At 38.7% G+C, this 26,688-nt stretch overlaps 1 protein-coding gene across 1 annotated transcript in view; it reads right to left on the reverse strand.

The window, feature by feature from the left end:
- PDE11A (phosphodiesterase 11A) overlaps nucleotides 1–26,688 on the reverse strand; it is a 389,196-nt gene that overhangs the window by 261,393 nt on the left and 101,115 nt on the right. The gene's annotated exons all lie outside the window — the stretch shown is intronic.

The following is a 26,688-nucleotide window of genomic DNA, read 5'->3' on the forward strand; positions in this document are numbered from 1 at the left end:
AACCCTTCCTCTACCTGGAAATGAGAGGCAGAGAAGAGTAGAAAGGGTAGGAAATCTCATCACAAAGGGATCCATAGACAAGCTACTACACACATCGGCTAATACAAGGCCCAGAGTCCTTTTGGGAGCCTTGAAAGAAACACAAATGTTGGTCCCTCTAATTACTTGACCTGAATCCCAAAGAGGGATCCATGAACCGACTGAGACCTTACAAGGATCCATAGAGGACTGTGGAGAGCTTGGAGCCTTAACTTGTCTCTGAACCTTAACTGGAAAAGTCCTAGAATTTTCACATCAAGGAGAGTCCTGCACTGAAGCCATGCTCACCTCCCCTTGGGACTCATACTCAGTCATCACCACACTTTTCACCATCAAGAATACCTTTTGTTATTTTTTTCCCCTTATGGGTACCATCTTTCAAAATCTTCATCTTTAAATTTTCTATTATTAAATTATAATTTCTTTCTCATTTCTTTATTCATCAGAGACATGTATAAGTGCCAATCAGGCCTTCTGATAAGAATAGTGATAAAATTCCCACCAAAAGACATTTTAAAACCTTGTTTTATTTAATCTGTGTAGACTTACCCTAGCTAAGCATGTTGTCTCTGTTAACATTTTTTATTTTTATTTTTATTTTATTATTATTATTATTTCTTTGTTTGAGGAAGATTAGCCCTGAGCTAATGTCTGTGCTAATCTTCCTCCATGTTATACCTGGGTTGCTGCCACAGTATGGCTGATGAGTGGTGTAGGTCCACACCCAGGATATGAACCCACGAACCTGGGCTGCCGAAGCGGAGCATGCCGAACTTAACCGCTATGCCATGGGACTGGCCTCTCTGTTAGTTTTTAAAAAATTATTTATAGATCCTACCTCTTACCAGCTACTTACCAACACCCCAACTCTTACCACGACTACTGCCTTCTTGGACTGCTAGGAGTCAAGAGTCCCTGTGCTGGGAATCACTAGGCTAAAATAGCTACAAATTTTCTTAGGTCCAGAAAACCACAGTAGTTGAGCTGCAATGAATACCACTGTGAGGCATCATTTTACTGTGTTGATCTAGGTATGAAATTTATAATGTAGTGCTTTTTGCTGGTGGTGTGAAGGGTGATGACCTCAAATTGGCATCTTAGCCCATGGCAAGTACAAGGTTACATTTTGCTCAGAGGCATGACACAACAAATAACAGGCAATATCCAAGAGAGCACATGAATGGACTGCTCCTCCACTCCTTCCACACTCAAGGTGGAGTTCCTGCCTCATCCCTACCAGCCTGAGGCCATGTCCCAGGCTCCTTGGGGGACGTGGCAACCCGAGAAAGATCTATGAGGGGCTGGCTGTTCAGGGGCATGACGATGAAATGAGCTTAAGATTTGGAGTCAGAAGATCTGGGTTCGAGTCCTGGTCCTGACCACAACACCTACCAGAAACGTGACATTGAGTACAACAATTTACATAGGCTAAAGGAAGTAATAATACTACTAAGGATCTCAGCCCCACCTCCTTCTCTCAAGCAGATGTCAGAAAGACCAAAATACCTAATCAGCCACCAATCTGCTCTGTTTGGTGTCTTGGAACATAAAATCACTTGTCAACATACTTTCTCTCTTGCTTTATTTCTCCTGGCACTCTTTTGGGCAATTCAGTCTTTTCTATAGATATCTATGTATTTATCTTAACCTAATGTCGTAGGGAACCATAGAAAAAGATTGGCGGGATGTCATTTGAGGAGTGTGAGGTATCAAGAGAGAGAAAAAAGGCAAGTGCCCATTTTACTAGGCAGTTTGAAGTTTGAAAAATATCCATGAGTCTCTACCCATAATAAATAACATTCTTTTACTATTTTTTCCCTTGCTATTCCAGAACATACAGCCAGTATTTTCTTTGCTTGGTCTATTTTGAGCTTGGTTGTATTTCAGCATTTGAGTGACAATGTCACAGTCACAGCCTGTCATTTCACATTCTGCTAGTGACATTCGGATCTATTTTTCATTCGGTTTCTAGAAAAAACTGTCACTCTACTTCCGTTGTTTGAAGCCATGGACAGAAAACCTGTGCCCTTGGTGTAATTTAAACAAAGCATCTGTAACTCTTTCCTTAATCCCTTCTCTGCTGCTCACAGATCTCTCCGAATGGGGAGACATGCTGAGAAGGACGGGTTCCAGAAGTTGCCCCATCTCAGATGCTCTACCATGGATAGAGGAATATTTGAAAGGTGTCTTGGGTTGGAAATTTATTTATTTATTCCCAGAGTTTTAAAAATTAAGGGATATTTTTATTAAATTGTTTTCTATTTTGAACACTCCTCTGCTAATCCCAGGAGCCGCAGTTCTCTGAGAGTTTGGGCTGCCAGGGGGACTGTTAAAGCTAATTACCATGTCCCCAAAGTATCTGTGAGGCATCTTACTACACACCTCCACAGAGGAAAGCTGTGAATGCTTTCATCACACTGCGAGTAGAGTGACCAAACATCACAGTTCGCTTGGGAGATGTGGCTTATACTGTTGACCCATTTCTTTTCACTTGCAAAAGTGTCTCAATTTGGGTGATAAATTATATGGTCACTCTACTCTAATGCACTTAGTTATATAAGTCAAGCCTGAGGGAGATATGAAAGATAAAGAGTTGATTAAACATAGAAATTTAATAATAGAGTGAAAGCCTTATTGGCAAGAAGGTATGGAACCTTCCCTGTGAAATCTACCTACGAAGATGATCTAAAGTTGGTTTCCATCTTTTCTTTCCAAAAAGCTGCAATGGGATGAGCAAGAACACTTTCACTTTGCCTTGATCCCCAAGGTGAAGAGAAGATCGTGTGTACCCCAGACAGGAGGCAGATTTCTCTCTCACCCAATATAAAGGGTGCTTCCAGGAAACAGAGTCTATAGATTTTGATTTCTGAAGAGAACTCTCTCACTGGAGAGGCTGAAAAGTTTAGAGTGGAAAGGGAAAAAATGGCTATTAGGATAAAAAGGAAGGGCTCCAGAAAGGGAAGGGGAGGAGTGAAGAGTAACCTGAGCCGAGTTTGGAGTTGTTGAATGCGCAGGAGATTTTAAGGGGTATGCTGCTTAGGATGCCTCTGAAAGCAGTAACAGAAATCCAACCTAAAAGTGCCTTTAAAAAAGGGAAGTTTTATCATCACACATGGCAATTCCAAAACAAGAAGGCAGGGTTGGTGAATTCAGATTACACAGTCTCTTTCTGGACTTCCATCCTGGTGCTCTGCCATCCATGTCAATTAAAAGATTTTGTCAGCCAGCTTGCTCAGCCTGCTTCCCTCATATTTCAGCAGAAGTGGCTCCAATTCTTCCCATGCATCATCTTTCTAATCTTCAAGGAAAACTCTTCTCAGAAGATTCCCAGCAGACTCTCTCACATCTCATTGGCCGGAATTGCATTTTATACCCATGCTTAAACCATTCCCCGGTGAGGAAAATAGGACTCCTATCTGGCTTGGATCAACCATAACTCACCCTCCTGGGGCTCAGGATGAGGCTCCCCTCCCATGAAACCCACAGTAGTGAGGTGTAGGGTGGATTCCTGTTAGAAAGGAGGAAGATGAATAATAAATGTTTGTGTTACAGGCTGAATTGCACCCCCCTCCCAATTTATATGTTGAAGTCTTAATCCCCAGGCCCTCAGAATGTAATCATATTTGGTGTTTAAAGAGGTAATTAACATAAAATGAGGTCATATGGGTAGGCTGTAATCCAACGACTGGTGTCCTTAGAAGAAGAGATGATGAAGATACACATGTGTGCAGGAGGGAGACCATGTGAAGACACAGGGAGAGGACGGCCATTTACACACCGTGGAGAGCACCCTCAGAAGAAACCAGCCTGCCGACACCTCGATCTTGGACTTACAGCCTCCAGAACTGTGAGAAAAGAAATTGCTGTTGTTTAAGACACCCAGTCTGTGTATTTTGTTTGGCAGCCTAAGCTGACTAATACGGTATGTAACCAGGAACGTCTGCAACTGGGGAAGAAATATGAGCTGGGAAAGGTTTTTTAAGACATTTTGCTAATCTAGACAATGTTTATCAACGATTGCCAACATCACAAAAAGAGAGAGAACCAGACATCATGTGCCTCCTGACAGAAGTACATAACAGTACAACCAATAGAGCAATCTTGTCGCCCAAAATAAAAATTGAACCTGAATTTAACCAAGACACTAGACTACCAATTTACAGAAATAGAGAGGACAGAGGAAATGTTTGTCATGGAGCTGCCATCAGCAAAACCCATATTGTGGGAAACTTTATAGGACAAATATCCCTGAATTGAAGGAGTTTCCAGGACATGGGACTCTCAGTGCTAACACAGGGAAAGTCCTGGGCAAACCAGGACAAGTTGGTTACCCTAGCCATCTCTGCAGCAAACAAACTGCAAGGGAAAAAAGAGATGGTGAGGGAACCTATACTTTAAAAATACTTAAAGCATATCAGCCAATCATAATATTTGGACCTTATTCTGAACAAACTAATGAACTGTTAAAAATTTTTATGAGGCAAATAAGTATTGTCAGTTTTTCAGCGTGAAAATGGTATTGTTGTTATGTTTTTTTAAAAGAGTGAATCTTTCTTTCTTAGAGAGATGTAATGGAAATATCTGTAGATAAACCAAATGATTTTGAAATTTGCTTCAGAATAAGATGGGGGGATGGGTGGGGTGGGAATGAAGCAGGATTGGTCAACAGTAGATGGTTGTGAAACTGGCTGATGGGTTTATTATATTATTCTGCTTAATCTGGACAAGTTTGAGGTTTTCCATAATAAAAAAGGTTTCCTTTGACGATTTTCTTCTATATATTAAGAATATACTCTCCAATGTAGTGTTTTCTTCAGAGACTGAATCAGTATATGAATTAAGTGAAATTATGTACTTGTTGTTGGGCTATGTTTCTTCAAAAGCAGCTGGACCTGATTATACCAGAATTATATTTGGAAAAATCACATGAAATGAGAATCAGGACAGAATGGGGTCCTGGGAATTTATGCTATTTTATTTATTCCAGAAAAGCTTAAGAAAGGAGGTGACATTTCAGCAGCTGCTTGAATGAAGGATGCAAGTCCTATTTATAATCGTTTGCCTTCCTATTAACCTGCTGTCCTCTTAGCTAATACCATTATCAATTTCATTTAGAAAACAAACCTTCTGGTACAACATTAAAAAGCTATTTTTTAAAATATAAGCAATTTTCTTCGCAAATAATAGTCATCAAGAAATTACTCCAAAGTGTGTTCTCCATGATATTAATAAGGGTTCTGTCAAATAAATTAAGGAATTGCTGCATGAAACAGAATGCTGGGCAGTACTTTCCACACCACAGGTGAATATGCTCTGTGAATCTCAAAGGACATACCGCTCAGCCTCTACCCTACAGAATCTAAAGGGAATGGTGTTTTGTGGCACACATATTGGCAAACACTGATTTACTTCCAAGTTTATACAGTTCTTAATTAATCAAAGTCAAAGTTAGCTTGAAGTACCCATATTTCAGATCAGACCAATCTGCACAAAATATTGGAAGGGGAATGTATAGTAAAGATAAGCACCAGTCGAGGAGAAATTTAGGCTCCTAACCTTCTCCACAACTCCCAGGCTGAACTCCAGGTAGTGAAAGCTCCCTTCTCACCTTTTCTGCTAGCCACTGCCTGCTCCATGCCAGACACTGTGCTAAGCGTTCTGAATAGATTACCTCACTTAATCCTCAGGTTGACCCTCTGATTGAGTATCACATTTTGACACACTAGGAAGCTGTGCAGTGAAGACATCAAGCAGCTTGCCCTCAATTTTCTACCTGGTAAGTGGCAAAGCTGAGATTCTATCAGATCCAACCCCCAGCTCTCTTCTAACTCTCCTATCTGAGGATTCTTCCACCAGTTAAATTCCTAAGTCCCTCAAATTCCCCATTTTCCTGATGCAAGTGTTTTATAGCAGCAGGCAACTTTTCCTAGAACGTTTCAGGTGTAGGAATCCAGATTTTTTTCCAAAATACTGAGTGCTCTGAATCATTTTATGATTGCCCCACCTGACCAGGGTAATTTAAAAAGCAACCTAAAGCATATTTTATTCTCTCTACAAAGAGATCTGGAATACAGAACACCTTGTTGGTCCAGCCAAATGGGTTCTCGAATGAACTTTAACTGACCTGATTCCACAAGCGGCCCTCCTGCTGTCTTCTCCTGCTGCTGCCATGAGTATCTGGAGGGACAGGGCCTGGGCGATGAGGATAAGTAATAAGTTCTACTTTAAGGATGGAGGCAGTTTACCAGAATCAGCTCTCTGAGGGAGCAGGGGCAGGACCAGAGGGTTCTTTACCCAGAACTCTCAAACATTCCCCCCTGCAGTAGAAGCCCTGCATAACTTCGTCTGTAGCCCCAATCCCTACTTTGGGCACATAACTTATATACTTATGCAGCATAAATTGGCCTTACGGATCATCTGGTCCATCTAATCCAGATGAGCTCAGGGAAGTCAGTGATGAAAGGAAGGCCACCATGGCTAACTGAACATGACTCCATACTCCCAATCCAGTTCTTCTATAACGAGCACCTTCCTTTCCTGTATTAATTACTTTCTAGAAGAAATGTGAGTTTTATACTTTAGGGTCTTACATTTAGATCTTTAATCCATTTTGAGTTAGTTTTGGCCTGTGGTATAAGATAAAGATCCAACTTCATTCTTTGGCATGTGGATATCCAGTTTTCCAAGAACCATTTGTTGAAGGTGCCATTTTTAAATGGTCTCCTCTATACACTCAGAAGTTAATGTTGAGTTTGTTTGTTTGTTTTTTACGTATTTAGGGTATGCTGTCAGATGTTCTCAAATAAATGCTCAGAGTATGGGACTTTGTCATTTCTGAGGTTATTTGCATGATTTAGTCTAGACTCTAAAGGAAAGAAGACAGTATGGTAAACTAGAAGCAGTCCACAGAGGATTAAAATAAACGCCTGAGCTCCATCTCTTCCTCACATCCTCTAGACAGAGAGGAGGGGGAAAGTGTTTTACTGTAGGGTAGGAAAAACCTTGGATTAGAAGCTATGGAAATTAAACCCAAAGAAAAATTCTGTCATAAATGTGTAACTGGAAAAATTTTCTGAAACAAATCTTTATGAAACATAGAGTGCGCTCTAAATGAGATCTTCAACAAGGCAGATGACCACACCAATAATTCCTGTTTACAGGAATTTACTCTTCCAGGCTCTGCTGAAAACACTGATGAACATTTAGGTTGTTTGAAATTCTTTGCTATGTCAAATACTGAGACAATAAATAAAGTTTGTTAGATCTCTGCATTGCTTGACTTTTTACAAAAACTTGATCACTTCTATAAATATATCTCCACTTTAAAAATCTTAATTTTGGTGCCAGCCCTCTGGACAAGTGGTTAAGTTGGTATGCTCCACTTCTGCTCCACTTCCGCCAGTTCGGATCCTGGGCGTGGACATAGCAACACTCATCAAGCCATGCTGTGGCGGCATCCCACGTAGCAGAACTAGAAGGACCTACAACTGGAATATACAACTATGTACTGAGGGGCTTTGGGGATAAGAAGGAAAAAAACCAAAAGATTGGCAACAGATGTTAGCTCAGGGCCAATCTTTAAAAAAAAATCAATTTTGAGGGAGAAGGGGGCGGAGCAAAATGGCGGTGTGAGCTGACCCGGGATTCTCTCCCCTCCAAAATACAACAAAAGATTGGAAGAACTGAATTTCAGAGAATAAACATAATGCCAGCTTGTTAGAGACCTACAATACCAGGAAGGTGGAGATCATAAACCTTGCTTACACCCTCGGAGGCACTGGAACGGTAGGAGAGAACATCGCTCCCTCCCCTAGAGTCTGCATCGCTGCGGCACGGGTCAGGAAAGAGCAGGGGAGGGGCCGCGCGACCGGGGGATCATCCAGGACTCCTGCCGCTGATTCAGTGGAGACCCGCTGACGGGGGGAAAGCGTCCGTCCGCGGGGACCCCACAAATCAAGGGCCTTGGGAGACCAGAGAACAGAACTGATCTGAACCCCTCCCCCCCTCCCCCCCCCCCCCCGGCAAAGCCAGTGGGTGCAGCCATCTTGCTCCAAGGCGGAGAGCTCATAACACACGGCTCTCTACCCCCATCTAGTGGCGACAGGCTGTAACTGCAACTGAATTCTACCACCATGAGAAAAAACCGCTCCTCTACCATCCAGCAATTTGTCAAAGCCCCAGACCAGAAGGAAAACAGTAAAAACATAGAATTAAGTCCTGAGGACTTGGAATTAGGTAAACTAAGTGATAATGAGTTCAGAGCAGCTATAATCAAAAAACTCAATGAGGTAGAGAGAAAGATAGAGAAACAAGCTGAGTTCTGGAGTTACTTCACAAAAGACATTGAAATCATAAAGAAGAATCAAACAGAATTACTTGAGATGAAAAACACAATGGACCAGATAAAACAGAATACGGATTCCCTGAATGCCCGTGTAGACAACATAGAGGAGAAAATTAGCATAATCGAAGATAGACAGGCTGAATGGCGCCAGACAGAGGAAGAAAGAGAACTAAGAATTTTTAAAAAATGAGGAAAATCTCCGAGAGATAATGGATTCAATAAGGAGTAAGAACATAAGGATCATAGGAATTCCCGAGAATATGGAAAATGAAAATGGAGCAGAAAGTGTGCTTAACGAAATTACTGAAGAGAACTTCCCAAATCTAAGGATCGATGGAGAAATGTGTGTAGAGGAGGGTTTTAGATCTCCTAGATTTGTCAATGTAAACAGAGCTACCCCATGGCACATAGTAGTAAAGTTGGCAAAAAGGAAAGATAAGGAAAGAATACTCAGGGAAGCAAGAAAAAAAAAAGAGAATAACCTATAAAGGAGCCCTTATCAGACTGTCAGTGGATTTCTCTACAGAAACCCTACAAGCTAGGAGAGAATGGAGTGACATATTCAAAGCTTTAAAGGATACAAATCTTCAGCCAAGAATACTCTATCCAGCAAGAATTTCCTTCATATATGAGGGAGAAATTAAATCTTTTCCAGACAAACAAAAGTTAAGGGAATTTGTAACTAAAAGCTCTCCACTACAAGAAATCCTCAAGAAGGCTCTCATACCTGAAAAAAGAAAAAAGGGAGAAAGGGGACACAATCCACAGACTAGGGAGACCGATGGATAGAACCAGAACAGGATAGCAAATATTCAATTATAGCATTAGGGTAAAGGTAAGGAAACTACCAAAACAAGGACGATCTTAGCACTCTAACTACCAATTAATAAGACGAGTTGGAATAAGAAATGAAAATAATTATTTAGGAGGGGAAGAGCAAAGGGTCTAAATCAGTATTGGTCAAGTAAGTAAGAGACCACCAGAGAACAGACTATATTATACACGAGTTTCTAAAAACAAACTTCAAGGTAGACACTAAAATAAAGTACAGAACAGAGTCACAAATCATAAATAAGGAAAAATCTAAGAAACCCAGCATAAGAAATTGCAGTATTAAATGGGTAGTCTAAAGCAAACAGGAAAAGAAACACAGGAAAACAAGATAATGAGCGACAGATTAACAGCACTAAGTCGACATGCATCAATAATCACTCTCAATGTGAATGGATTGAACTCTCCAATAAAAAGACACAGAGTGGCAAAATGGATTAAAGAACAAGATCCAACAATTTGTTGCCTCCAGGAAACACACCTCAGCCCCAAGGACAAACACAGACTCAGGGTGAAGGGGTGGAGGACAAAACTTCAAGCAAATAGCAAGGAAAAAAAGGCAGGTGTTGCAATTCTCATATCAGACCAAGTGGATTTCAAAATAAGACAGGTAAAGAGAGACACAGAGGGACAATATAGAACGATCAAAGGGACACTTCATCAAGAAGAAATAACGCTTATAAATATCTATGCACGCAACATAGGAGCACCAAGGTTCATAAAGCAACTATTAACAGACCTAAAGGAAGATGTTAAAAACAACACAATAATAGTAGGGGACCTCAACACCCCAGTCACATCAATGGACAGATCATCCAGACAGAAAATCAACAAGGAAATAGTGGAGTTAAATGAAAAACTAAAACAATTGGACTTAATAGACATATATAGATCACTTCACCCTGAAAGAGCTGAATACACATTCTTCTCAAGTGCACATGGAACATTCTCTAGGATAGACCATATGTTGGAAAAGAAGGCAAGCCTCTACAAATTTAAAAAAATTGAAATAAACACAAGCATCTTCTCAGATCATAGTGCTATAAGGCTAGAAATTAATTACAAGACGAAAGCTGAGAAAGGCACAAAGATGTGGAGACTAAACAACACACTACTGAATAAGCAATGGATCATTGAAGAAATTAAAGAAGAAATAAAAAAATACCTGGAAACAAATGAAAATGATAGCATGCCATACCAACTCATATGGGATACAGCAAAAGCTGTATTAAGAGGAAAATTCATCGCAATACAGGCACATCTTAACAAACAAGAAAAATCCCAAATAAGCAACCTTAAAGCACACCTAACTGAACTAGAGAAAAAAGAACAAATAAAGCCCAAAGTCAGCAGAAGGAGAGAAATAATAAAAATCAGAGCAGAAATAAATACTATTGAAATGAAAAAGGCAGTAGAAAGGATTAATGACACAAAGAGCTGGTTTTTTGAGAAGATAAATGAAATTGACAAACCACTAGCCAGACTTACAAAGAAAAAAAGGGAGAAAGCTCAAATAAACAAAATCAGAAATGAAAGAGGAGAAATAACAACAGACTCTGCAGAAATACAACAGATTATAAGAGAATACTACAAAAAACTGTATGCCAACAGAATGGATAACCTAGAGGAAATGGATAAATTCTTGTACTCCTACAATCTCCCAAAGCTCACTCAAGAAGAAGCAGACAATTTGAACAGACCAATCACAAGGAAAGAGATTGAAACAGCAATCAAAAACATCCCAAAGAATAAAACCCCAGGACCAGATGGTTTCCCTGGGGAATTCTACCAAACTTTCAGAGAGAATTTAATACCTATCCTTTTCAAGCTAATCCAAAAAATTAGGGAAGATGGAACACTTCCTAACACATTCTATGAGGCCAACATCACGCTGATACCAAAACCCGACAAGGACACCACGAAAAAAGAGAACTACAGGCCAATATCACTGATGAACATAGATGCAAAAATTCTAAACAAAATTTTGGCCACCAGAATTCAGCAATTCATCAAAAGAATCATACATCATGATCAGGTGGGATTCATACCAGGGACACAGGGATAGTTCAACATCCGCAAATCAATCAATCAACGTGATACACCACATCAACAAACTGAGGAATAAAAACCACATGATCATCTCAATAGATGCAGAGAAAGCATTTGACAAGATCCAACAGCCATTTATGATAAAAACTCTGAACAAAATGGGCATAGAAGGAAACTACCTCAATATAATAAAGGCCATATATGACAAACCCATAGCCAACATCATACTCAATGGGCAAAAACTGAATGCCATCCCTCTGAAAACAGGAAGGAGACAAGGATGCCCTCTATCACCACTCTTATTTAACATAGTACTGGAGGTCCTGGCCAGAGCAATCAGGCAAGAAAAAGGAATAAGAGGAATCCAAAGAGGGAGGGAAGAAGTGAAACTCTTGCTGTTTGCAGATGACATGATCTTATATATAGAAAACCCCAAAGAATCCATTGGAAAACTGTTAGAAGTAATCAACAACTACAGCAAAGTTGCAGGGTATAAAATCAATTTGCATAAATCAGTAGCATTTCTATACTCCAGTAATGAACCAACAGAAAAAGAACTCAAGAACACAATACCATTCACAATCGCAACAAAAAGAATAAAATACCTTGGGGTAAAAACTAAGGAAGTGAAGGACCTATATAATGAAAATTACAAGGCCTTTCTGAGAGAATTGGATGACGATATAAGGAGATGGAAAGACATTCCATGTACATGGATTGGAAGAATAAACATAGTTAAAATGTGCGTTCTACCTAAAGCAATCTACAGATTCAACGCTAACCCAATCAGAATCCCAATGACATTATTTACAGAATTAGAACAAAGAATCCTAAAATTCATATGGGGCAACAAAAGACCCCGAATTTCTAAAGCAATCCTGAGAAAAAAGAACAAAACAGGAGGCTTCACAATCCCTGACTTCAAAACATACTACAAAGCTACAGTAATCAAAACAGCATGGTACTGGTACAAAAACAGGTGCACAGATCAATAGAACAGAATGGAAAGCCCAGAAATAAAACCACACATCTATGGACAGCTTACCTTTGACAAAGGAGCTGAGGGCATACAATGGAGAAAAGAAAGTCTTTTCAACAAATGGTGCTGGGAAAACTGGAAAGCCACATGTCAAAGAATGAAAATCGACCATTCTTTTTCACCATTCACCAAAATAAACTCAAAATGGATCAAAGACCTAAAGGTGAGACCTGAAACCATAAGGCTTCTGGAAGAAAACGTAGGCAGTACACTCTTTGACATCAGTATTAAAAGGATCTTTTCGGACACCATGCCTTCTCAGAGAAGGGAAACAATAGAAAGAATAAACAAATGGGACTTCATCAGACTAAAGAGCTTCTTCAAGGCAAATGAAAACAGGATTGAAACAAAAAAACAACCCACTAACTGGGAAAAAATATTTGCAAGTCATATATCTGACAAAGGCGTAATATCCATAATATATAAAGAACTCTCGCAACTCAACAACAAAACATCAAACAACCCAATCAAAAAATGGGCTGGATACATGAACAGACATTTCTCCAAAGAAGATATACTGATGGCCAATAGGCACATGAAAAGATGCTCATCATCGCTGATCATCAGGGAAATGCAAATCAAAACTACACTAAGATATCACCTTACACCCGTTAGAATGACAAAAATATCTAAAACTAATAGCAACAAATGTTGGAGAGGTTGTGGAGAAAAAGGAACCCTCATACACTGCTGGTGGGAATGCAAACTGGTGCAGCCACTATGGAAAACAGTATGGAGATTCCTCAAAAAATTAAAAATAGAACTACCATACGATCCAGCCATCCCACTACTGGGTATTTATCCAAAGAGCCTGAAGTCAGCAATCCCAAAAGTCCTATGCACCCCAATGTTTATTGCAGCACTGTTTACAATAGCCAAGACGTGGAAGCAACCTAAGTGTCCAGGAACAGACGAATGGATAAAGAAGATGTGGTACATATATACAATGGAATACTACTCAGCTGCAAAACAGAACAAAATCATTCCATTTGCAATAACACGGATGCACCTTGAGAGAATTATGTTAAGTGAAATAAGCCAGCGAGAGAAGGATAATCTGTGTATGACTCCACTCATATGAGGAATTTTAAATTATGGACTAAGAACAGTTTAGTGGATACCAGGGGAAAGGTGGGGTGGGGGGGTGGGCACAAAGGGTGAAGTGGTGCACCAACAACATGACTGACAAACATTAATGTACAACTGAAATTTCACAAGATTGTAACCTATCAATAACTCAATAAAAAAATCAATTTTTATTTTAAATTAAAAAGAAAAGCAACATGTATTCATTACAAATTTGTAAAGAAGTTAAAATCATCCACAAACCCTCCATTCAGAGATAATAACCATTCTTAACATTTTGTGTTTTCTTTCTAGTCAAATATGTATATAGGTAGGTAGATACATATATATGTGTATTACCTTTTTTTCTTATAACGTTATAATAACACTATTATATGTGTGTGTATGTGTATGTGTACTACTTTTTTAACTTAACATATCATGAGCATCCTCCTCTGTAAATAAATTCTTTGAAAACATGGTTAATGTCTGAATTCGGATATATAATTTATAGGGTTATTTTCTTACCATTGATCGTCTAGGAAATTTCCAGTTTTTTGGTTTTTTAAGACATCATGATCTTTGAACCTTAATATCTGTTTGCATCCAATGTTATTGCCTTAAAGCAAAATCCTAGAAGTAGAATTTTTGGATCAGAAAATGGTGAAAATTTTAAGGATCTTGATATAACTTGTCAAATTCTTTTCTAGAAAAATTACACTTGTTCCAATTTATACTCACCTACAGTATGTAAAAGTTCCATTCCAACTTACCCTCTCAAATTCTAGGTATAATTATTATTTTGAAATCTTTCTTAATTTAATAGATAGAAAACAGTATCTATTTTTTAATTACTTTGATTTCTAGCAGTTGATCATTTTTCATATGTATATTAGTCAACTAAATTTCTTTCTCTGTCAATCTTCTGCTCACATTTTTGCCTATTTTTCTATTGATTTAAATTATTTAAAAAACTAATAATAGGGGCCTACCCAGTAGCATAATGGTTAAGTTTGCGCGCTCCACTTTGGCAGTCCAGGGTTTGCAGGTTCAGATCCCAGGTGCAGACCTACACACCTCTCATCAAGCCATGCCGTGGCAGTGTCCCACATACAAAATAGAGGAAGACTGGCATAGATGTTAGCTCAGGGACAATCTTCCCCAGAAAAAAGAAATTAATAATAAAACTTGCTTACCTATAAGACTGAGTCCTAATCTTTTCACTTGTCATATAGAGATCTTTCCTCATCTCCTGCCACTTCTCACCATCCAAACTTCCTAATATATAGTTTATTCCGACTATACTAAATTTCTTGCCATTATATGACAAGCTAGACTCTTTTATGACTCTTTGTGTATTCTATGCCCTCTATTTAGAATGCCATTCTCCCCTTTTCCACTTAAGAGACTCCTACTTATCTTCTAAGGATTAAATATCCCTTCCTGGAGTAGACCTCTGTTACTTTTGCCTGACAGCCTCTCTTCCACCTTTGTCCAATAGCAGCACCTTGATTTCCCTTTGGGAATTACCCTCCCCCTTGCACACAGCCTTGACTGCACTGTCAATCAAAGTGCCCTGTCCTTTCCTAGCTAAGGAGTAGGAACTTGGCTCACACTAGGCCAATTAGGCTTCCTCTTGGGAATCTTGAGAGAAGTGACACAGGAAAAGAAAATATTTGAAGCTGATTCATTCCTCAGTAGCTCCCATTTGCGATTATCCTTTAGTTTCTTCTACTTAGATGCCCAGAACTCTCCAATTTAAGTGCCATCTGAGGCCTGGTCCTTCAGCTCTCTCTCTCTCTCTGTCTCTCTCTTTTTTCTTCATTTTGTCACCCATATCCTTCCAGTAAATTGATCTCTGTCTTTTTCTCTCCTTTGGCTTGTTATCCTGAATTGGTTTCTGTTGCACGTAACTGAACAAATCATATGGATAACTGATAATCCTCTTCCATGGAGCCTTCTCCAACTCTCTGAGATTTTTGCCATCTCTCTGTGATCCTACCTCACTCCGTACTTTGTGCTTACAACATTATATCACAATTATTTGTTTTCTATTTTCCTTCCTATAGGTGATTCCCTGGTAGGTGTTCACGTTTTCCCCAGAATGCCTAGCACACAACCTGGAACATTTTAGGCACTCATACACATGCACTGAATTAGAATGACAGTTAAACCTTCACAACTCAAGGAGTCACTTGCCTCCCCAAGAGAGGAAAAATATTTTCAATTTTTTGGTCAAATCTCCTTGATTATTATAGTTTGGCTTAAATTAAGAGCAAAGTCTATTAAAATGACAAAATGGGCAGGTCATTCACGAACTCAGATGTAGGACCTCGTTTGCAAGTTAGAAAAGAGGGAAATATCAGACAAGTGTTTGGGTTGTCACAAAACTGTAGCCTCCACCAGGAAAAAAATTCTAATGCCAAAACACACCCAACAGAAGAGCGATTTTATCACAGAGCTTCCTGTTGAGGTTTGTACAATTAAGCAATCCTATGTAAAGATTAAATGCAAAGATACAACTTACTTGCATTTTCCATTTCCATCAGAAAGTTATTTTGTTTATATATATTCACTAGGAGACAAGTAAGCAATCCCTTGGCTAGAAAGAGGTTAAGAAAAGTTAATATCATGCAAGTTACATTATATCCTTTTGAATATTTATTCTCTCCAAGCTGAGTGAAGCATTAATACTAGGAAAATAATCAGTTCCAATATTTTTCATTAAGGTTGAGTACAAACTGCTACTTCAAAAGTATCTTCATCAGATTTGAATTATTCTGTAATACCATTCCCCATTTCCCATTCCCCCAAATGATGTTAAACTAATTTATCATTCTCAGACATGCATTCTCATGATCTTGAAGGAAATGTGATTAAATGAACCCTTGGTGACCCAGAGGTGAACATGAGGTGAGCACAAATCCCACTATTCTCATGGTAAGTCCCAAAAGACAAAGAGATGAGTACTCAGATTGCCAGAAATCTCCTTTAGAAAAGAAAAAAACACAAACTTTTAAGTTATTTTTCAGAGGACTGGCTGCAAAATCTAATAATACTAGAAATGCTTGAAGTGCAAAATGGAAAAATGTGAATATGTAATTCTGCATCAATTTGTGAATGTGTCTTAGGGTAAAGATTTATAAATGGGAACTTTATCATAGGATTTTACATCCTTTATTTGGTGAAAGGCATTACTAGCGATTGTAGATTACTTCCAGTCTATATGATATTTCCCATTCTCTTTGAAATACTGAATCCTACAGATTCTTGTTTCTTAGGTTTGCAAAATTCCAGAGACAGTTTGTTTTATAACTACAGTATCAGCCAAACATACCTAAATGGGGGAAAAAAGTTTCTTACAATTAAATTATTTAGTTATAGCACAATTACTCATTTCCATCATTTCTTACAGCATATCAAGTATCCTCCATAAAAGAGCCCAAGAGAGAGGTCCCTTTCAGATTTACCATATTTGAAAAGTCACTCATAATATAAAAATTGGGGAGTTTTTCTGAAATGAACTGATAATTAGAGCAGCAGATAAGAAACTGGAAGATTCAACAGTTCTTGAAATCAGATTTGAACAAATTTTTTGTACATCAGCCTCCATTTGACACAATGAAGGAAGCTAGCACAGTGGAGCATCTATATAATGATATTCCAATAGGAAAAGGGTCTTCATTGTTCAGAGGAAACAGAATCAGTATCCCTTAGATAATGAAAGACGTAAGATTCCCCAAGAAAGACATTCTGGAATTTATCAAACACATTGCTCTGTGGTTCCTAACCTGGCTACACTTTAAAATCACTCAAGGAGAGGGAAAATAAAACAAAACCCAGTAATCCTGGTCCTCACCCCAGTGGTTCTGAGATTCTGATTCAATTGCTCTAGAGTGGGATGATTCTAATATGCAGCCAGAGTTAAGAACACGGTTTCAGGGAATCAAAATAATCAAAAAGACAGAGTTAAGGCACAAAACTCATATTATGGAGACGTTTATCTTCTTTAATTATCCTAAAGGATGTAGGACCTATGGAAACTGAACAGGCAATCTTCTCCTAACCTAAACAGATCAGGAGCATAGAGGAGAATTCAAGTTTTGGGAACTAGAAAGCTGCTTCCAAAAATTCCTTGTCTCTATGATCGACTCTCTGGTCAGTTTGATTCTTTTTATTAAAACAATAAAAAAGGCTTATTGAGCTTTCTCCTAGACTTTTCCCAGATAAGGATAATAATTCTGTAATTCCAAGCATTATCCTATTCCATCTTTCAAGGCAGAACATAGTACCTATGCTTTTGCAGTCTGGAATGACTCATTTTTTTTTTTTTTTTTTTTTGGCTTCATGAGAATTTAATGAAAATTGAGTATTCACCTGCACACATAATTTTATAAAGAATTTCAGTGAGTTCACAAACCACCACCTACAGCTCCCTCAGAGTCCACGGACCCCAGCTTAAGAACTCCTGTTTTATGGACCTCTCCTTGAGTCACTGGTCAGGAACTGGAGAGAAGGAAAAGGCGAAAAGGCAGTAAATGAAGCAAGTAGGACCCGGAAATTCCCAAAGTATACTAAGACAACACTTCTCACTTCACAGACGTAAGAATCGCCTGGGGATCTGTTAAACTCCAAGTTCTGATGCAGTAGATCTGTGGTGAGCCTGTCAATCTGCATTTCTAACACGCCGCTGCTCCATACATCAGAGTTTGAGCAGCAAGGCACTTGGACATGTGTCATCAACCTTATGGGCTTTTCCTAGTAACTAAGAACACAAATGTACAAATATTTCCACCTTTCTTGAAAACCCAATATTGTATATAACATATGCTATTTCTCCCAACAAAAAAAGATAAAGAAGATGACAAACTTAATTCTCTATTTTCAATGGTCTCCGAACTCCAATTGTTAGAACAGTTAAATTCAATAGTGTTTCTTTTCATGGAACCAAACATTACCAATTCAAAGGAAGCAATTTTTTTAATCCTAAAAACAACAACAACAAAACAAAACAGAATGAAATACTTGCCCTAGGTGATATAGCTCAGGAAGAAATGAAATTCCATTATGTAGTACAATGTGATTTTTAAACCATTTTTGTCTGGAAAAGAATTATACTTTAAACTGGTTGTGAACCTGAAACCAGCTTTTCTGAACCAGAAATAACACAGAGTCCATTGAGCTGCGTGATTCTCCAGTTATTAGAGACAAGACTTGGAAGCCCAGCAACAGTCACACAGAAAGGTGCCAGAGACCTGGCTCTCACAGCCCACTCTGGGGTTTTAGTTCCAATAATTCTCTATTTTAAAGAGTATTCTTTTTTTCTGGTTATAAAAGTAATAAAACAATGAGCAGAAGTAATACATGTTATTACTTTAAAATGTAGAAAGTATTAAAAGATATAGAGAAAACAAAAATATCCATCATTCCAAGGTTTTTATTGAGGACCTATGTATTGTTTTCTCCTCTTCTATTTTTTCAGTGCATCTTAAGTATAATTAGAACCCTACAGTACATAAAGCATTGCACTGTGCTTTTCTCCACAATACCTGCAAGGACAGAGCAGAGTTTTGTTAATGGCCTTGAAAGAGGAGTGGAGGGGTGCAGCACAAGATCACAAGATCAGCACAAGCTCTTTGTGAAACTACTATCATTCTAGCTTTACTTTAAAGTTTTGTGCAACTTTACCTAATTGTTGAATAAGTATATTTTATTTTGGATGTGGAGAGAAAATTCAGACTAACAAATCTATAGCTACAAGGGGAAATAAGATAAGGTTGAGAGGGGCAAATTATTCCCTTGTAATTTTAAAGAGGCAGTCATGGAATGTGATTCTTGCACACACTGGGAATAATTAATCTCCCTCTTTTGGTTTCTGCCTCATGATGAAAGTGGAAAGAACAGCTATCAAAGGAGAAATGCTAAAACCTCCAGTGAATTTCATCAGAATCAAGCCATGAGGAAAAGACATAGTTCCCTAAACTGAGCAACTCTCAGAGCTGGGCTCATGAGAAAAAAATATAGCTGTCTCTACATTTTTCCTGTCTCTCCATATAATTTCATTCTAGAGTTAAATAGAGATTGATATAATAGTAAAGAAAAACAGAAAGAATCTAAAAGAGCTAAAGGTTTCTCTCCTTAAATTCATTAAATGAGAGGAAAAAATACTGAATTTATAAACTAAATAATTGAACAAAATTTATTGAGCCCAATTACATTCCAGGCACCACGCTAATTATTGGGAATAAGTGGTTCCCATGAATATAAGGCTGCTGAGCTCATGGAACTGACACTCTAGAGTCAGGGAGATAGAGACAGACAATGAACGAACAAGGAAATGAACGCAATAATTTTCCTGCTATGAAAAAAGAGAGTGACTTGGGGGTGGAGGGACTGATTTAGGAAAGGTTTTCCCATGGAAGGGTCATTTGAGTGACAGGAAGAAGCTGATCTGGGGACCAAGAGTTCCAAGAGGAGTGATGAGGAGAGGCGTAACAGCTCTAAGACAGTAATAAGCTTGGCATGTGCCAGGAAGAGAAAAATCCCAGTGGCTGGAGAGTACTCAACATGGAGGGAAGTAGTAGAAGAGTCTCAAAGGAAGACTGGGCCTAGATTGTGTAGGACCCTGTAAGCCAGGGCTCAGAATATGGATAGAGTGATGAGCCTGGGGGCAGGTGTTAACCAGAAAGGCACCATGATCTGATACATATATTTTAAAAGGATCTCTCTGGTTACTGTACGGAGAACAGTTTGTTACAGAGCACTGGTGGAATCAAGAGGACCTGGTAGGAGGCTATCTCAATAGTCCAGGCAAGAAATGATGGTGGCTTGGATCAGGACCAGGATACTAGCTGTAAGGTAGAGAGAAAGGAGAGACTGGGATATATTTTGAGCCAATAGGACTTGCTTATGGATTGATTAGATTTGAGCAGTGAGAAAAAAGGTTTGGGGGTTGAATACCTGGGTGGATGGTGAGTCATTTATTGAAATAAGGAACACTTGGGGGAAAATAGGTTGCAAGGAGGATACAAAATTTTGGTTTTGGCCATATTAAATATGATATATCAATTAGATATCCAAAAGTCAAATCAAGTAGAGGGTTGGATTTAGGTAGGTAGGAGTAGAGATACAAGTATATCAAGTATTAGTGAAAAGGTGAGATATATATTTTATTACTCTAAGTTTTACTCAGTTGTAATGCCTTTAAATTTTTAGCTATCAGGAATACCAGTTGATGTTTATTAGTGTAATAAATCATTGTAACATGCTTTTAATAGAGTAATTGAGTAAAAAACATGCTCTTCTTTTTCTAAATAGCCAAGTCTTGACTCCAGCCAAACAGTGATGGCCTTGTTTATCTGTATATCACAAAAGATTTACTAATTATCCCAGCACCTCCTGGCGGGGGTGATGAGCAATCACTGTCATTACTGCTTTGATCTCTGGACCTCTTGAGGAAGTACTCCACTGCTTAGAGTTTTCATTATCTTTTTCATCTTTATTTTAGAGTTTCAAAGTGTCATTAGAGGACAGATATGAAAAATAAATTAAAGCAAATTTGCTCTAGTTGAAGTAGAGATCAGGACCCAAAGTTCTCCTTCTTTTCCACCATAGAGGACACAAAACAATTTGAAAATACATCTACGTCGATACCATTGTGTTACCAAGAAGCTAAAGTTACCATTTTGGAACTCATTTGGAATGAAGAAATTTCAACTGAATAGCAAAATTAGTAATGGTTTTCATTATTTATGAGTTTTTTTTCCAAATTGAATTTCATTATAAAACCTTAGAGTCATTTCCTGTTTTTGTTTTTTAAAGCCAAATTTGTATTTAAATATACTTCAGAATAAACTGTAGAGAACTCCCATGTGGTTGAAAATGCCCAGGCTGCCCCAAAGTAAAATCACATGCGAGAACTAAGGCAAATTATGTACAAGGGAACATTAGACCTGCCATAGTCATGTAAAATTGTCTAAAACAGAAAAGCTGCCAAGTCTAGAAGAAAAAATGAAAATACACTACAACAAAACAAATAACACATTATTACAGTTCTTTTTTGTGTACCACATAGCTATGTATAGAGAAGATAGGTTAGCCCTAAGCAAAACTACTGAAAGTTATTTTGAGCTACCCAGAATCTCATCTTTTGAGGCATTCTAGCCCTGCCCTAGACATCTCCCCTTTAAATGGATCCATATCCTAACCTTGCCTCCTGACTAGTTGGCCTTTCAAGCTACTAGTGGCTGTAGAACTGTAGTCAGTAGCAAAGGAGATATTAATCCCAGATAGTAAAGCCTTCAGTAATGCCAATGCTGAGAAGCTCCTGCTGGGAGACATATATGTGATCCAGAAGGCTTTCCAGAAGCTTCCTGATCATCTTTCCTGCATGCTGGGCCCAAGTGGAATAAAGTGCTTCTTCTTATAAACAGCAGGAAGAGCCCAGATTTCTCAGCATAACATTCAATGTCCTATACCATCTTCCTCATTCCAGCCTACATTTTCAGCCTCTCCTCCCATCCTCCCCTACACAGACCCTCCACTCTAGACTCTCCCTGCCCCTTAGTATAATGTGAGTTCCAGGCTCCGCATCTTCTATCACTGTGAGAACCTCACCCAAGACGTCCTCCCTCCTCTCTATCCAGTCTGAAATCCTTCCTTCTCAATGGAGCCTGCGTGGCCCTCCAGCCCGCCAGGACCTTTCCTTCCTCTAGCAGGCAGGCTGCATTGCTGACAATACATCTTGTTACAAAATCACTGTATAGCATTTCTTTCCTCAGCCTCCCAAATCTCAGCATTCACATATCCTTTACCATTATTTTCTATATCCACATACTGCCTGTTATGTTTTCATCTTTAATATTTTCTTAAAACCAACTCCCATATTTTTACTTAAATACACTTAATTTTATAGAAAATTTTAGATCATGACCATAATGAAAAGCCAATAACACTTTACATAAATTGAAGGTAACTGTAAAAGTATATACAATCAAAATATAACCATTAATATAAAAAATGTCTGTCCATGTCTATTACCTAAAATTATCTCACATACCACAATTTGGGAAATGCTACTGTATGTTGTTGTCTCATATTGCAATTTACATCTTATATCATGTAACTTTTTATGTGTTTATATCTATTTCCTCGAATAAATTGTCAGTTCCTAAAGGAGGTCATATATTTTACTTCACATTTCCCAATCTTCTTTGTCTAGTTCCTGGCACATGGTAGGCATGAAATAAATATTTGTTCAGTGAATAAATGATGACAAATATATCAATATCCTCTAGTCACAGTTCGTAGATATACAATCAGTAAAATAAAGATGCTCAATCCTTCAGTTAAACTTAATGAGGCCATTTACTTATATATTGACTTTATATATATAGTGTAGTATCTTGGATATAAAATATATTGTAAATTAAAAAGACTCTACATTGCTGTTAGTAGTAACTTACTACTAACCATAGGAGATTCTGTATTTTAAAATTTTAAAGTGATAGCTCTAGATTTTATGAGAGTAATAAACGGGAATGGAGACAATGGTTAATTGATATGCCTTGATTTAGACAAACCTAATAGATTAAAATCCAAGCATACTTCAAAGATAAATTAGGGTAAATAACTTACATTGCAAAATAAATTTATAATACAAGCCTTTTAAACAGAAAATCCTTACAACATTTTAAATGTGGTTTGATTTCTATTTTAGGAACATTTTTATTAGATAAAGTAAAGTGTGCTTTATCATAAAAATGAACACAAATAGATGCAAGGAAAGAGAAAAGCTAAAAATAAAAAGTCCCAGAAATTTTTAGATCTGAACTAACTAGAGATTTAGTTAATATTGTCTCCAAAGTTTTTTATAAACAAATTTTGAACTGTTACTTCCCAAAAGTCAAAGTTTTCATTAAAAAAAATAAGCTGCTGACAAGAATTTTTAAAACAAACTGAATAGGGAAACTCTTTGGAGTGGTGGAAATTATTCCAACTCCTATGCCTTGTGTTGGAAAAATACATAAAATTTAAGAGTCAATCAGCTTTCTGTATCTATGTGCTTTAATTATCTCAAACACAGAAAAATAAGAAAGTAAAACCTACTGCTTCCAAATTATCAAATATCTTTGACTAAATCTGTAAGGGTTCCTGTTTAATTTGATCGACATTCCTTGGCCACACCAGTATTTCTGCATGGAGCTCCACTTGGATTCCAGGGAAACCATCAACCAGAAACATGCATGAACATGTGCTAGTGCAACGTTGCATTGCACATACCTACAAATATACATAACTATTCAGTGACCTACTCTCCTACAAGGAGAATCATGAAATGTCAGAGCAGGAACAGATCTTGAAAATCCTCTAGTACAACTCCTGAAAATATGAAAAATGACCCCAAAGGAAGTTATTTTCCCAATTTTGAAAGGTGAACTCAAGCCAAATGAAGTTAATAGGCCCACTCAGGCCACAGTCTGGCTACCCAAGTAGCTACCCAAGCTCCCCTTCTACTGTCCACCTGCAAGGTAAGAGGGTAAGTCCAGAGAAATGTCCAATTTATTCTTGTCCTGCTCTCTGCTCTTCTCTCAACATCTGTCTTCAGAAATACTATATCTGAAAATAGCTCTTACCTTAAAGTGCAAGCATTGGGCAACTTTCAAGAGAGTATCTAGCCAGACACAAGTACAACTTAGGGATAGGGCTGGGTGGCTAGTTAGGAACTAAAGCCATTCTGTAACCCAGGCTCGAGATGTTTCCAAAGGCCTCCATCATTCAGCCCTACCCTTTCAGACTGGGCTAGGTGCTGGGGAAGTACTCTGTGCTTTCCCATGGGATTTTCCCCGCTGAACTGTCATTGTTAGTGAGTGCCCTCCACTGGGGAAGCTCTGTGTCTTACTCCTCTCTTTATCTCCAGTGACCAGCATGATGCCTGCTTATAGCAGGTCCTCAACAAAGGCTTTTTGAATGAATGGAAGAATGAACGAATGGGCTCACTCTGAGTACCTACATCATAAGGTTGTTGTAAGTTTAAAGCACCTAGTACAGGGTCTGACAAATTGAAAGTGCTCAACAAACCTCAGCCTTTACAACCTGACCCCAACCTACCCTCACTCCAACCTACCCTCTCCTGAGGGCACAGACCCACCCCAGCACCTCTTATGCATGCCTGTCAATCTAAACCAGTCACCTTCCCTACCTTACCAAATGTATTAGGTGCTGGGCTTTGTGCTAAGCAGTTTACCTGCATTATATCAGCTAATTTCCACAACAATCCTGGAAGGTAGATACTGTTATTATTGCCTTACTAGAAGTAAATTCCATGAGGGTCAAGGTTTTTGTCTATTTTGTTCACCATTACTTCTCAGATCCCTATAACAGGAGTTGGCATATAGTAGCTGGTCAATAAATATTTGTTGAATAATTGAATGAATGAATGAATATCTATTTTATGGATGAGGAAATCAAGGCTGAGAGACATCAAGTCATGTGCCCAAGGTCACACAGTTATCAAATAGTGAGGCAAGGATTCAAGCCACATTCTGATGCCAACACCTATGGTCTTAACCACTCTCCCACACTCTCTTAAATGAAAAACGGGTGATTTAGTCAGACAAGGTGGCAATTTTGACTCATACTACATAGACTTGGTACCACAGACTAAAAAGACAGAGAAACCACGTTTATTCTGACCCTTAATTGTAAGAGATTATTTTGTCTCCTAAAAAATCAAGGCTGAGGAGGCGGAGCAAAATGGTGGGGTGAGCTGACCCGGGACTCTCTCCCCTCCAAAGTACAACAGAGGACCGAAAAAAACCCCTGGATTTCAGCTAATGAACCTAATGCCAGGAGTCAGAGACCCACAGTATCAAAAGACAGAGGACAGAGCCCCTGCTGCCCGCCTCAGAGGAGCTGGAACGGGGTAGGAGAGAACATCGCTCCCTCCCCTAGAAACCGGGATCGCCCTGCGGGTCTGGGAAGGAGCGAGGGAGGGGCTGCGTGACGGGGGATCGTCTTGGACTCCCGCCGCTGGTACAGTGGAAACCTGCTGATGGGGGAAACCTTCCATGTGCGGGGACCCCATAAACCCAGGGCCCTGGGAGACCAGAGAACAGAACTGATGGAATCCAAATCAGTGCACAAGAGAAAAGCCCCTGCCCAGGCAAACCGCACTGGGCACCGCCATCTTGCCCGAAGGCGGAGAGCTCAGAACGCGCGGCACTCAACCCCCCATCTAGTGGTGACAGGCTGCAACTGCAACCAAATTCTACCACCATGTGAAAAAACCGCTCCTCTACCATCCAGCAATTTATAAAAGCCCCAGAGCAGAAGGAAAACAATAAAAACATAGAATTAAGTCCTGAGGACTTGGAATTAGGTAAACTAAGTGAAAATGAGTTCAGAGCAGCTATAATCAAAAAACTCAATGAGGTAGAGAGAAAGATAGAGAAACAAGCCGAGTTCTGGAGTTACTTCACAAAAGAGATTGAAATTATAAAGAAGAATCAAACAGAATTACTAGAGATGAAAAACACAATGGACCAGAAAAAACAGAATACAGATTCCCTGAATGCCCGGGTAGACAACATAGAGGAGAAAATTAGCATAATCAAAGATAGACAGGCTGAATTGCTCCAGACAGAGGAAGAAAGAGAACTAAGGATTAAAAGGAATGAGGAAAGTATTAGAGAGATAGCAGATTCAATGAGGAGAAAGAACTTAAGGATCATAAGAATTCCCGAGAACGTGGAAAAGGAAAATGGAGCAGAAAGTGTGCTTAACGAAATTATTGAAGAGAACTTCCCAAATCTAGGGATTGAGGGAGAAATGTGTGTAGAAGAAGCTTTCAGATCTCCTAGATTTGTCAATGTAAAAAGGCCTACTGCAAGGCATATAGTAGTACAAATGGCAAAAATGAATGACAAAGAAAGAATGCTCAGGGCTGCAAGACAAAAGAGAATAACCTACAAAGGAGCTCCTATCAGACTTTCAGCGGATTTCTCTGCAGAAACCTTACAAGCTAGGAGAGAATGGAGTGACATATTCAAAGCTTTAAAGGATAAAAATCTTCAGCCAAGAATACTCTATCCAGCAAGAATATCCTTCAGATATGAGGGAGAAATTAAATCTTTTCCAGACAAACAAAAGTTAAGGGAATTTGTAACCAAAAGTCCTCCACTACAAGAAATCCTCAAGAAGGCTCTCATACCTGAAAAAAGAAAAAAGGGAGAGAGGGGTCACAAACCACAGAGTAGGGAGACAGATAGAACCAGAATAGGATAGCAAATATTCAACTATAGCATTAGGATAAAGGTAAGGA

The sequence above is a fragment of the Equus przewalskii genome, chromosome 17 (genome assembly GCF_037783145.1).
Source record: "Equus przewalskii isolate Varuska chromosome 17, EquPr2, whole genome shotgun sequence".
NCBI lineage: Eukaryota > Metazoa > Chordata > Mammalia > Perissodactyla > Equidae > Equus > Equus przewalskii.